Source organism: Oryctolagus cuniculus, chromosome 14 (assembly GCF_964237555.1).
Source record: "Oryctolagus cuniculus chromosome 14, mOryCun1.1, whole genome shotgun sequence".
NCBI classification, from domain to species: domain Eukaryota; kingdom Metazoa; phylum Chordata; class Mammalia; order Lagomorpha; family Leporidae; genus Oryctolagus; species Oryctolagus cuniculus.
Window position 1 is genome coordinate 67,353,744 of NC_091445.1, and position 12,372 is coordinate 67,366,115.

The following is a 12,372-nucleotide window of genomic DNA, read 5'->3' on the forward strand; positions in this document are numbered from 1 at the left end:
CACCCTGGGAGGCAATAGTAATGGCTCCAGTGACTGGCTTCCTGCCACCCTTGTGGGAGACAAGGATTATGTTACTAATTCTAGGTGTCAGCCTAGTCCAGATCCAGGTATTGCGGGCATTTGTATTGCAAACCAATGTATGGGAGCTCCCTGAAATAAATAAAACTTTTTTAATATGTATAATTTTTGATAGACTTTAATACCAAATTTATGAAGACATAGCAGCCTAAATTAATAAGCTGAAATATGGCTAAGAACTTATAAACAATAACGTTCATGATGGTACAATACCTATCAGTAGAAAACTGAACCTGATATACATTCCAATTAAATATAGTTTGACCTCTCCCATTTAAAGCTTCTAAAATCATATTTTTACACATCAAAGGATGCAGAAAAATGCAAATATTAAGTATAAAAATGCATATATTGAGTATAAAGATTTTAAAATAAATGAATAATTTATTCCTCAAAACCTGGAAGGGTATGTCATTTAAAATCTTATTTAACAAAAATTATCTTAAATTGGAGGACTATAGATGAATTCTGCCTTCAACTGACATGTCTGTTGTTTCTGAATATTTGTCAGGTATGTGATAATATTGCTTACTTAAAAAATTAAATTGTCTTCTTATTATTTAGTTTGTAAAATCTGGACAAAAATTCTTCTTCAACTGTGTTTTGCAAATATTTACTCCATATATATGGCATGTATTTCCATATTCTTAACATTGTTACTTGAAGCAGAAGTTTTTTATTTCAACGAAATATAATTTATAAACATTTTCCTTTATAGGTTTTGCTTTTGGCATCCAAGCTAATAAATTCTAGGACAAGATTACAAACATTACCCATATATTTTCTTATAGAAATTTTTTACTTTTAGGTTTTATATTTAATTCTGTGATGCATTTTGAATAAACTTTTTACATGGTGCAAAGTAGAGGTCACAGTCTCTTTTTCCCTGCTTCTCTTATTAATATAAAGATGTTTATTTGTTCCAGTACCAGTTGTTAAAAAGACTATCATTTTCCCATTGAATTTGTACCTTTATTGAAATCAGTTGTCTGTACATATGCAGGTCCATTTCAGGTCACTCTCTTCTGTTTCATTGTTCTATATATCACTTCTTTTTCAGTACCATACAGTCTTGATCACTATAATTGTATAGTAAGTCTTCAAAACAGGTAATTTGAGTTCTCCAATTTTTTTTTCTTTTTCAAAATTATTTTGGTTATTCTATTGCCTTTACTTTTTCATATACATTTTAATAACTAGCTTGTTAATTTATATAAAATATCATTCATATATTCATGCACATATCTATAAAGGATCTTCAAAGTGTTCATGGAAAATTTGGGATATAAAAAACTATGCATGGGCTTCAAAGCTTTTTGCATAGAAATAAACTCTTCTAACTCCATTTTACATGAACTTTTTGAAGTACAATAATATACATGTATATACATATGTGTTATATGAAAATGTGCTGGATATCACCTGTTCACTTAGCTCTGTCTGCCTTTCTCAACTCATTCAGGTATCCTGTTCTAGGAAAACTAGCTTTCTCCAACTCCTTAACTATTGGTGTTCTGGTTTACATTATCTGAAGGGAGCACTGATTGGAAATTGAAATGTAAAAGAGAAAAGCATGTTATTATTCTTGCTTAGTGAAAGGGAAAGTGTGGGCAATTGGTTATAATGTAGTATGTAGGATACGGCTTTGAAGCAAACTCCTGAGAGTCCCTTAGGTTGGTACAGTAGGCAGCTGTGAAAACTGGTGATGGTTTAAAAGAATTCCTTCCATACTCCTTAACTTCCTTTCATCTGTAATGGTTGTCCTTTAACTTTCACTTCCTTCTGAACTTCAAATGATAATTTCTAATATTATAGACCTTTCTGATCAGATAGCTAGAGTGATTTCTTTTTTTCCCAGATGAACCTTATGGAAGAGACGCTAATTACCAGAATTCTTATTATCCTGGAGACACTAATTTTATAGGATACATTAGGAAAAATGTTTATAACAAAAAGATTCACTGAATAGCTGACCACGTAGAAAATGAGTCCCTATTTCAACTTAAGTCCTTCTTCATTCTGGTGTCTGACTAGTCATACTACAAAAAGTTTCTGGAAAAATGGAATTAAAAGGTTAAGTGCACTTTGGAGAGATTTCTTGAATGGCAGGCATTTGGACTAGTGATTAAGATGCTGCTTTGGATACCTACACCCCATTGCTGAGTGCCTGGCTCTGAGGCTATTCTCCATCCCTTATTCCAGCTTCCTGCTAATGTGCATCCTAAGAGGCAACAGATGATGGCTCAAGTAGTTGAGTCCCTGTCACCTAGGTAGGAGATCCAGATTGAGTTCACAATTCTTGGCTTTGGCTTGTCCCAACCTTGGTTGTTGCATGGATTTGGAGAGTGAACCAGTGGATAGCTGATCTCTGTCTGTCTCTCTTTTCTCTGACTTCCAAGTAAAAATAAGCATTATTTTGAAATCCATGCAATGCATGGTGATTTATAATATACATTTTCATGTTTTTTCTTGAATATTTATTTATTTATTTGAAAGTTAGAGAAAGAGAGAAAGAAAGGAAAAGCGAGCAAACACATTTCCATGTACTGCCTCACTCCCTAAATTCTGCATTGGCCTGGAATGAGCCAGGCCAAAGCCAGGGGCTTCATCCAGGTCTTCCAGTTGAGTGGCAGGATCTCAAACACTTGGGCCATCTTCCACTGCTCTCCCAGGCCATTGAGCAGGAAGATGGATATGAAATGGAGCAGCCAGGATATGAACCAGTGTTCATGGGATGTCTGCATCACAGGTGGCAGTTTTATGCACTGCAACACAATGCTACCCCCTCCATGGGCTTTTTAAAGACCCTCTCCTACAAGGTAATCTATACTGAAATAACAAAGCTTGCAGATTTCATTAAATCTGTGACAGTAATGTTGAAAATATGTTTAAATTAGGCAAGAAAACCTTTTCAGAGATATACTAAGTAAATGAAGAGAAACCAACAAAGAAGGCAATAGACATTTTAAAGGAGAATCATGATTCAAATACTGTCGCTCCCCCTCTTCATGGAGGAACGACACTGGACCCTGCACTGTTCTTTTGTCTGCTCGGCCCTTCCCGGGTTTGCTGCCGGTTCTTCCTGGGTTGGCTGCCGATCCCTTCCACCTCCGTGGAAGGGCAGGCCCCCCTGCCACTTTCCCCACTTCCGCGGGGGAGCGGCACACCGCCGGCCAGCTCTCTCGGGGGCTGCTCAGATGTTATCCGGATGTTCCCCTTACATGTTCCTCGTGCTTGTTGTCTCTCTCCTCCTTTATAGTCCTCTTCCACCAATCCCAACTCTGCTACCCACACGCCGAGTACGCTGCTCTCCTCCAATCAGGAGCAGGATCAGCTCCTGCAGCTCACTCAAGTTGGCGAGAGGCAGCTGCGTAGAAGTTGTTTACTCCCTTCTCAGCGCCATATTGTGGGAGAACAGATGCATAGAATAAGTCTTAATTCCAGTAACTTAGTCTAGTCCTAGTTGCTCCCCACAAAATACCAAAGAATTTAGAAATCCCTTGAGAAAGTTGATAAAGTCATTGAATAGTCTTATAAATATATCTTGTATGATTTCAGGCCAAATCAAAAATATAGTGGAAAGATCTCCTATTTTTTTGTGAAAAGTCTCCAAAATCAATACAACTTATTCTTAAATTTTGTTAAACTTACATTCATAATATTTAGTGTAAAATTTTAAGGTGAAGTTTTTAAATTTTTTTCTTCTTATAACTTTGGTCCTCTTAAAATAATTGCACTTTAAGTGTTTTTCCCTCAGGAACTATGCTTGTACAGCAAGGACTTTCTACATACAGAGACCCTAGCATGGTGTCTCTCCAAGGATGAGAGTAAGCACCACAAAGATCTCTGCCTTCTCGTCTTTCCTCTGCCACATTACCTTTAGCCTCACGATTTATAAATCCCTGCCACTAGGAGATGAACTCCTCAACCGCCACCCCATATACAGGCAAACTTAGAGTCGATGTTTATTCTGTAGTTACAGGTGAGAAGAAGACAATTTAGTAGCCTCTTAAATCATTTGCAAGTGACATAATTTTGATCCGCCAACAGACAAAAGCTTTTCTGGAGTAGCTTGGACCAGATCATTCTTCTTAGTACACTCTTGATGCCCTAAAAGTATGGCAACCCTTTCCTAAAGAGCTTCAAAAGTCTCTCAAGGCCCCGAGGCATGTGTCTTCTGAGTTCTGTGATGGTGGAGGGCTTTTCCCCCACTTGCTTTCCCTACCACCTTCTGTTGTGAATAATTGACAGAGCCTTTTTGACTTTCTTTGCAGTAAAAACTGAAATTAGCACTAAAAGAGACCATGATACTGGGCTTCACTTTCTTCCCACTGATAACAAAGGGGAAAGCCTGCCACAGACATTCACATATTCCACCAAGACAAGACAGCATGGCCACAGGAATGCCACCAGAGGACAAGGCATCCCCAATGTGGCTCTGCTGGTTCTGGGGTCAGTGTGTGTCAGCGAGTCAGAAAAAGCACTGTAAAAGCTAAAACAGTGTTTGGAACAATGTTAAAGTTACATTGACCCTCACTTTTGGTTTACATTGCAAATTTACTGCTTCACAGATAACAGCAATTCATTCCAACAGTAAGGATACCATTTCAAGGCAAGTACAGATTTTACTTTTCTCCAACCTTGCATTTGGGAAATTTTCAAACTTGAAAAATTTTTGAGGAATAGTATAGTGAACATTAAAGTATAGCTTGTCTGGATTCACCAATATGCTACCTTTGCACACGACCCTCCCCCAACTTTCTCATTCCCTCTCAGAATTACTTGAAAGTAACCTTTCATAAAGCCGGCGCTGCGGCTCACTAGGCTAATCCTCCGGCTTGCGGCGCCAGCACACCAGGTTCTAGTCCCGGACGGGGCGCCGGATCCTGTCCCGGTTGCCCCTCTTCCAGGCCAGCTCTCTGCTGTGGCCAGGGAGCGCAGTGGAGGATGGCCCAAGTCCTTGGGCCCTGCATCCGCATGGGAAACCAGGAGAAGCACCTGGCTCCTGCCATCGGATCAGCGCGGTGTGCCGGCCGCGGCGGCCATTGGAGGGTGAACCAATGGCAAAGGAAGACCTTTCTCTCTGTCTCTCTCTCTCTCTCACTTTCCACTCTGCCTGGCAAAAAAAAAAAAAAAAAAAGTAACCTTTCATCCCTTAATATTTTTTCATAGCCTTGCTGAGATCAAGGATCTTTTTAAAAAGAAGAACCATAATTCATTATCACATCCAATTTTCTTCCCGAGAAATTCAATTCAAGTATAAAAATCACATTTAGCTGCTTTTGCCTCTTCAGTTTTTAAATCTAGTAGAGTCATCCTGATTTTCTCTCATCTCTCGTGATACAGACTTCTGTTTTTAGAAGAGTCCAGGCCAGTTATCTAGTATAATGTCCAACATTTTAAGGTATCCAATTGGTTTCTCATACTTGGATTCTGTCTAACATTTTTGGCAAGATTAATTGACAAAAGGATTTGTGTACTTAATTACATTAGAGGACATATAATATCAGTTTCAACCACTACTATTAATACAAAGTTAATTACTTGGTTAGGATAATTATCATTAGCTCTCCTTTATATTTAATAAGATATCTAGGAGTGATAATTTTGTAACCATGTGAATATCTTATTTTCCTACAACCCCATATCCTAGTCTTAGCATTAATTGATGATACTTACCTAAATGTGTTATAGCAGAAACAAAAACAGACTAACCCTATTTATTAACTGTAATTTTTCACAAAAGAATTCACCCCACTATTTCTGCCCCTTTGAGCATCATAATGGACTCATGGGCTATGTTTAAATTCAATGTGTGGTAATTTATTACTATCTTTATACTTTTTGGTGCTGTATTACATCAAATTTAGCCAAACGGATCCCCGGTATACATGTTCCTCTGTCTTTTTGATGTGACCACATCAATCTTTGACCAGTTTAGTGCTTGCTGAATCCACACGGTGTCCCATGTTCAGGTTGTTTTCTGCCATAGGTCTGGAATTAACTATTTCTACAAGGAATTTTGTTTGGGAATGTTATTTAAAACTAAAAATCTAAGTGCCCTTGCTTCTAGGTCAGCGTAATAAATTATGATGGATTAAAATTTTAGGAATTATAGGAATTATAATTTTAAAATGAACCCATACTGATATTTCCAGTTCAAATTTCACATTTTATCATTTTTCTGAGCTTTTTGAGTGTTAGATTTGTGACAACCTTGCTCCTTTTTAGCAAAATATTAGTCATTTTTTCAATTAATTGTTTCAGAATAAAAGTACTGTTATAAAAATAAACCTACTAGGTATTGTTTAACATTTCCTTGCAGTTTTCCTTCTTAAAATTGATCTCATTAAGATTTTATAGTTCAGACATTATTTCCAAAAGAACTTGAACTGATTATTTTCCCTTATTGGCTATATTATCAAACTAATATAAGTTAGATTCATTTGTTTCTCCTCATATTCAATTTTAGGGCTTACTTTTTTATCCTTTTAAATTCAGCTTTTTCATTATGTAGTCTATTTGCACAGCTCAAATTATAAATGATATTAAAATCTGCCCTTCCACACCTTCTAATTTCCACCCAATGGATATTCATTTTATTTCGTTTCTATCTGCCCTTTCTGTTTTTTGTGTTTGCTTGTTGTTTTTACAAAAATTAGCAAATCTTTGATATCTATTTCTATTCCCATTTCTTTAGCAAACAAAAGGTAGCATAGTATATATACTCTTTTGCTTTTTTCTGCACTTGACAATATACCCTAGAAATCATCCATGTCAATTTGTGGATATGTTCTTCATTCTTTTTCTATGATTTCATAGGAATACGCTACGTGGATATACCACCCTATATTCTACTCTCTCCCTGGGATTAGCATTTTGGTTAGTTGTTATTTTGCTGTTACTAATAATCTAACATTTAATTACTTCAATTTCCCCTATATATGTTAAGTTATTTCTTCAGGATAAATTCCTAAAAGTGAGTCTTCTGGGCCAAAGGGTGATAACATATGTGGTTCTGTTAGTTACTGTCATGGTCCTAACTAGGGATTATACTATTGTGCACCCCAGCTAAGATAATAGAGCACATGTTTTACCACTAAAAACAGTTAAATAGTTGCCCATCAATCCAGGAGAAAATTTCTGATAAAATGTGTGCATTGTTATCGGCTAGAAACTGCAAGTCAGTCACACAGAACTGAAAACAGAATATTTTAAACAGAACAGCTTCTGGATTCTCTACTTGCCAACTCATGCCATGATCACTCTACTCCTTTGGCTACAGCCAGAGGAACTGTATTCATTTTTAAACTGGGTGTCAACCACTAATTGTTAAGGGATGTGGAACTCTCTTCTAGTCCAAGATCATAGAGGAAAAAAGGCCTTCTAGGCAAGTGTTGGGGAGACATCTTTTAGATTCTCTTCTCCCACTCTCAGTTGTGTTCCCATGGGAAAAGGACCATCTTAGTTGACAGATAAGATAAAGAAATCCTCCTTAATCTGCTGGGCTGGGCTACTCAGGGTACAGGGCTTCTGCTTTGAAATTCAAGTTTGCATCATTCCTGGGCTTCCCAGAATCTACATGCCTTCAGATAGAATATTTTTTCTGTCTTTAATGAGAAATCAAATTGAAACTTCAGTCTACCTCCTTTATGAATAAACATGCACATCAATTTCCACAGTCATAAGAAAAGGACATTTCCCCTGAGATGAACAAACAATGAAAATGACTCATTCTCTCTGGCTTGGCTTTAAAAATACATGCAACATTGATTTCTTCCCTCTTAGTTACTGACTGGTACTCTAACAAAAATCACTCTGTCTTTGATAGTATAAGATGACTTTGCACACCTGATAATTATCAGAAAATTGCTTTTTTTTTCTTCCATTCAAGGACTCATAAGCTTGGAGATTTTATAGGTTTATAATTGAAATACCTTGTATTTTTTTTTACCTGTATTTTTAAATGACCAATTCTTTTAATATCTAAAATTTACATGAAAATATTTCTTGTAAAAATACTTTGATTGTCTACTTCCCATTTTTTATATGGTCTACTTCTCCCTTGCAGTAAATGCCTCAAGATTTGTCATTTTCCAACTTCTACAACCAAAGTTTCTGAATAGATAGAGGCCCTACTGGGTTTTTAAAGCACAATTTAACAATGATAAAATTGACACTTTTTCTCATTTGATTCACTTCCTTGTATTAGTTGTTAGCGATGATACTGTAGGGAGTGACAAGATCCCAGCATCAACTCTTAATTAGAAATTCTGCTAGAATCAAGAGAAAGTCCACTTACTTGCTAATCTTTCTCATTTTTGCTATTGTTGTAGGCTTTCCAACTAAGACATCAATAAATTATTTGAGGATCTTGAAATAAAAAGGAAATTATAGCAACTGATTAATTGATCAAAAGATTCTAACAATGTAAAGAATGATCTGGGCCCTTTTTGACCCGGCGGATATATTGAAGTCAGTCTCATGGTTCTGTCCCAGGTTACAAACAGCTATTGAAAGCCAGTGGTTTCCTGTGCAATGTAACTTATCTTTCTGCTGAATGTGGCTCTTTAATTGCCTCCCAAGGAACTATCCACGCATGAAAAGCAGGCTGTCTTTCATCACCTATCCTTACTTCATGCGCTAACAACAGTTGTCTAGACTATTAGTTTCCACTATACCTGGCCATGTTATTCTTGCCTGAAAGAGCTTCTTGGGAGCATAGCAATTCTATATTTTATTCTGTAACTTATACTACGCATTTGTGTGAAGATCTTCAGAATTACTGAGATGTCAGTGCTTTCTTTTATAGAATCAGTCTTAGTAAAAGGAAAGAGAGAAGGGATAAAATTAGGCCAGATCAGTGGGACTACTTAGCTTAATCAGTGAAATAATAAAAGTAAATAGATTTGGGACATGATCTGAGAAGTCATTTATAATGACTTTTATAAATAAGTATACTGCTTGTGCAATTTGAGGTCAATGAAATGAAGCAGTGGGTTTCACTTAATTCCTTGGTTCTGAGATAGCAGCAAGGAAAAGAAAAAGAGACCAGCACTTCAAACCCGATAATCCCTAAAACAATACTGTATGTTTGCCACAGACTTGTTTCAGATCTCCTAGGATCCCTAGCTCAAGAAATGGCATGATCATTCACCAACTATGCTGAGGCTAGAACCTGGACATCATTCATTTCCTGTCCTCATCCCCAAAATATAATCTCAATTAATTTACTTCAATATGATCTCTCAAAATCATTCTCTTTTTTTTCATCATCTTTACCGTATCCTCGATAGAGGCCACTATTATTTCTTATTTGAATATTGCAATAGCCTTAAGGCTGTCTTTTCTACTCTCATTCTGGTCCAGTTATCCCTCCAAAATGTAGCCTGTTCACATTTCTTTTTAAGATGTTTTAGTGAGAAGCCAGCATTGTGCTGCAAGCCACTGCTTGTGAGGCTGGCATCTCATATGGGTGCCAGTTTGTATCCTGGCTGCTCCACTTCCCATCCAGATCTCTGCTAATGGTGTGGGAAATGCAACAGAGGATGGCCCAAGTAATTGAACCCCTGCCACCCAAGTGGGAGACCCAGATGAAGCTCCTGGCTCCTGGTTTTGGTCTGGCCCAGTACTGGCCATTGTGGCCATTTGGGGAGTGAACTAGGGGATGGGAAATAACTCCCTCCCCTCCCACCCCATAACTCTTTCAAATAAATAAATCTTGAAAAGAATGCTTTAGTGGTTTCTACTCACTCAGTGGATAAAGTTCAAATGCCTTGGTATATCTAATGACATTCTTCTCTGTGGTCCTTTATGAACATTATCCACACACTTCCTGTGTGCTTGATATTCTTTCGTCATACCACACATGCTGTCTCACCCAGAACCATTTGTCCTTGCTTTTCTTAGGCTAGATCTTAATTATCCTTTCAGTGTCAGCAACACCTCACCAGTCAGGGCACTGTTTCCTGATGGGAGACAGAGCTTGAAGCCTCTGGAGAATTCTACTAAAGCACTCAGAATTCCCCACTGCATGCGCATTCTTAGTGATTAGGGAACCTTGGTTGCTTCCCCTGCTAGGCTGAATGCTTTGGAGAGGGGCCACATCTGTCTTATTTATTTATAACAGACACTAAATAATTACTATCATTCCCCCTTATCTACGGTTTCCCTTTTTTCACTTTCAGTTACTGTGATCCACAGAAATCTGAAAATAGAGTAGAAAATTCAAGAAATAATTTATAAGTTTTCAATTTCACACCATCTGAGCAGCGTGCTGACAGTCCCCATCATTCCACCGCATCTCATCAAGGACATGATGCTTACAGTATCTGCACCGTATGGACCACACAACTTGTAGTCACTTAGTGTCCTTCCTATTGTGAGACTTTCATAGTATTACATTTAATTGTGTTCAAAATAACCCTTACTTTACTTTTGATGGCCCCCACACACAAGGGTAGTGATGCTGACAATTTAGATAGACCAAAGAGAAGTCATAAAATGCTGCCTTTAAGTGAAAAGATAAAAGTTTTCAGATAAAGAATGAAGAAAGTTGTATGCTGAGGCTGCTAGGTTCTGTGGTTAGAACTGTGGAATTGTGCAGAATTGTGGAATTGTGAAGAAGGAAAAAGAAATTCATCATGGTTTTGCTGTGCATCCCAAATCACAAAAGTTGTAGCCACAAAGCACAATGAGTGCCTAGTTAAAATGAAAAAGGCATTAAATGTGTGTATTTAAGTGTAGGAAACACACAGTACAAATGCTCCTTGACTTATGGTGGGGCTATGTTCTGATAAATCCACTATCAGGTTGCACAATGGAAAATCAACACATCACCAATCAAGGGACCATGTGTAAATGAAGTCAGCGCTACCTGTTTCCAGCATCTACTGGGAGTCTTAGAACACCCCACTCCCCTGCTGCAGATATCGAAGGGCTACTGTGTTAAAAGAGTGATGACCCTAAGGTTCAATTTTAAATCAACATTAACAAGTTATAGTTTCCACAGAAATAAACATTTTATTTTATTTTATTTTATTTTATTTTATTTTATTTTTTTATTTTTTGCCAGACAGAGTGGAAAGTGAGAGAGAGAGAGAGACAGAGAGAAAGGTCTTCCTTTTCCATTGGTTCACCCTCCAATGGCCGCCGCGGCCGGTGCGCTGTGGCCGGCGCACCACGCTGATCCGATGGCAGGAGCCAGGTGCTTCTCCTGGTCTCCCATGGGGTGCAGGGCCCAAGCACTTGGGCCATCCTCCACTGCACTCCCGGGCCACAGCAAAGAGCTGGCCTGGAAGAGGAGCAACCGGGACAGAATCCGGTGCCCCAACCGGGACTAGAACCCGGTGTGCCGGCGCCGCAAGGAGGAGGATTAGCCTAGTGAGCCGCGGCGCCGGCCAGAAATAAACATTTTAAACATACAGTTCAGTGAGTTTTTAAACAGAGTTATGTGAAACTCATCACTGAATTATAGAACATGCCCATCCCCAAAAAATTCCCTGTGCTCCTTTGTAATAAATCCTCCTTTCCTGTCCTCACTGTTGGTGACCATTGATGCTACTTCTATCACTGGAGGTAGCTTTGGGCATTCTTGGATTTAATATTAATGAATAATACAGTTTGTATCATTTGGTAGCCTTTTTTTTTTTTTTTTTGACAGGCAGAGTTAGACAATGAGATAGAGAAACAGAGAGAAAGGTCTTCCTTTTGCCGTTGGTTCACCCCGCAATGGCCACTGCGGCCGGCACACCGCGCTGATCCAAAGCCAGGAGCCAGGCACTTCCTCCTGGTCTCCCATGCAGGTGCAGGGCCCAAGCACTTGGGCCATCCTCCACTGCACTCCCGGGCCACAGCAGAGAGCTGGACTGGAAGAGGAACAACTGGGACAGAATCTGGCACCCCAACCAGGACTAGAACCCGGTGTGCAGGTGCTTGCTTCTTTAGCAAGCCCAGTCAGCCTTACACATCCACAGGTTCCCCATTAGTTGACTGTATCAACCTTGAATAGAAAACGCTAGAAAACAGTGATCCTGTACTGAACATGTTTGTTTGTCATTCCCTAAGCAATATGATCTGACATTTACATAGCATGTATTATATGTCATCTAGAGATGATTTAAAGTGTATGAAGGATGTGTGTAGGTTATATGAAAATTCCACATCATTTTATGGAAGAGACTTGAGCACCCATGGATTTTGATATCCAATACCTCGGGACAACTGTACTTGTACAGGGTTTAGAATGAACCTGGCATTCTTCTACGTGCTTGACAAATATAAATTCATCGAATC

The 12,372-nt window shown here is 38.4% G+C and overlaps 1 long non-coding RNA gene across 5 annotated transcripts in view; it reads right to left on the reverse strand.

Moving 5' to 3' along the window:
* Window positions 1-12,372, reverse strand: part of LOC100339238 (uncharacterized) — a 254,751-nt gene that overhangs the window by 72,659 nt on the left and 169,720 nt on the right. The gene's annotated exons all lie outside the window — the stretch shown is intronic.